The sequence below is a fragment of the Palaemon carinicauda genome, chromosome 10 (assembly GCF_036898095.1).
Source record: "Palaemon carinicauda isolate YSFRI2023 chromosome 10, ASM3689809v2, whole genome shotgun sequence".
Classification (NCBI taxonomy): Eukaryota; Metazoa; Arthropoda; class Malacostraca; order Decapoda; family Palaemonidae; genus Palaemon; species Palaemon carinicauda.
In genome coordinates this window covers 10,241,499-10,243,998 of record NC_090734.1, presented here as the reverse complement: position 1 = coordinate 10,243,998, position 2,500 = coordinate 10,241,499, and positions in this window count along the sequence as shown.

Below are 2,500 nucleotides of genomic sequence, written 5' to 3'. Positions count from 1 at the left end.
GATAGGCCTCATATCTTGGGGCTTTTGGTGTATAGCGCGGTATATACACATCTTGCTTTTTTGTCTCTTTTTTTTGTTTCATTTTTGCTTTCATTTTTCTTTTCAGTTTGCTGAGTTTTCTTACTTTCATTCATGGTTGCAGGATGCATATATAGACATTTTTTGTTGAAACTGCATCCTTTTCCTTCTTTTAGGTTTTTGCATATTTTTGGATGGAGATCTCTGCATTTGTCTACATATCCGTCAAAATATGCACATTTACCATATATTTCATAATTATGGCATATCTTTGGATGCTTGTAGTAGCATCTTTTGCCAAATTTGCAATTCCCTCTTTTCAGCAAATTACAGACTATATCTTTCTATAGAAGAGAGAGAGAGAGAGAGAGAGAGAGAGAGAGAGAGAGAGAGAGAGAGAGAGAGAGAGAGAGAGAGAGAGAGAGAGAGAGAGAGTAGTACATTGGATCCTTCTCTCTGGCTACGGTTCATTATCCCTTTGCCTATACACACACACACACACTGAATAGTCTGGCCTATTTATTATATATTCTCCACTGTCCTCGTACAATGTAATTGTTCAGTGGCCACTTTCCTCTTGGTAGGGTAGAAGAGACTCTTTAGCTACGGTAATCAGCTCTTCTAGGAGAATGACACTCCAAAATCAAACCAGTGGTCTTTAGTCTTGGATAGTGCACTGGCCTCTTTACCATGGTCTTCCACTATCTTGGGTTAGAGTTCTCTTGATTGACGGTCCCTCCGGGCACAATATTCTATCTTATTTCTCTTCCTCTTATTTTGTTAAAGTTTTTATAGTTTATATAGTAGATATTTGATTTAATGTTACTCTTCTTGAAATATCTTATTTTTCTTTAAGTCTCCTTTCCTCACTAGGCTATTTTCCTTGTTGGAGCCCTTGCGCTTATAGCACCCTTCCTTTCCAAATAGGGTTGTAGCCTAGCAAGTAATAATAATAATAATAATAATAATAATAATAATATATACATACACACACACATATATATATATATAAATATATATATATATATATATATATATATATATATATATATATATATATATATATTTCATATGTATTTATCTATACATATATACATATATGAATATATATATATATATATATATATATATATATATATATATATATATATATATATATATATATATATATATATATATATATATATATATATGTATATATACACACACACACACATATATATATATATATATATATATATATATATATATATATATATATATATATATATATATATATATATATATGACGAGGATACATTTACCGGGTGAGAATGGTGATGATGAAATTATTTTCGTATACTGTATATATATATATATATATATATATATATATATATATATATATATATATATATATATATATATATATATATATATATATAAATATATATATATATAATATCAAAAAATGTCAAGCAAACCTAGTGTAGTGATTTTGGCAAAATGGCAGGCTTGGATTGTGTAAAGAAATTTTAATGTCGAAATTTTTTTGAAGCGTGGATATGAATCGCATAATGTTTATGAGCAGGTAAAGGGAAATATTGAAAATTCATATAAAGATAAAATATGTGTATCAATAACAGCATTTGTGTATCAGAATGTTCTTGATGGTGGGGGATTAGCTGCAATGAACAAGACAAGAAGTGTATCGAGAATTAAACCCATTGCTGATTCTTCTTACCTCTGGTACAAACTGTCTATTGAAAAGCTTGCTGGCTATTTATGCAAAGAAAAAAATAATAATAATAATAATAATAATAATAATAATAATAATAATAATATATGAAGTTGATAAAGCCGTAAGCAGTCATTATGAAAGTTTAGGTTTTGAAGTTGGTTAAAATGGCATTATGGACAGTAATGAATGACATAAGGTTTTAAAATAAACTTTAGCTCATTATAAGAGGGGATATTTCTTTGGTAAGATAAGGGACCAGGAGCCATGTAGCCATCAACTAAGAGCTTTTTTAATGAAGGAAAGTAAAAGAAAATTCATGTCTCAAAACATGCATTTTTATTTTTAATTTTAAATTGTATGTACTTCTTTAGTTTTAGACACATTAAAAAAGAATAAAAACTTTAAAATGCAGGGTTCAGATGCAGTCAAAGCTGGTAGAATTATAGGCTCCCCGAAACCGGCCACCCCTTGTTCACATGAATGGTGAGGTTGTACACATTATAAGAAACTATCGGGATAAAGCGGGTCTGGAACCCGAGTCCAGCAGAATGCCAGCCAGGCACGTTTCCAATAGGCCGCCACCAGCCCATAGCGAAAAATAATCTATTTCAATTTATATTCATCAGGAGTACTTATCTTTCCCCTTTAGAATACCTTCTTTCAAAACTCCTTCGTAGACAACCTCCAAAAGATAAAACAGACTTTATTCGAGTAAATAAAGAAAGAACAAAACTGAAATTCCCCCAAAACAGATATCTGTTT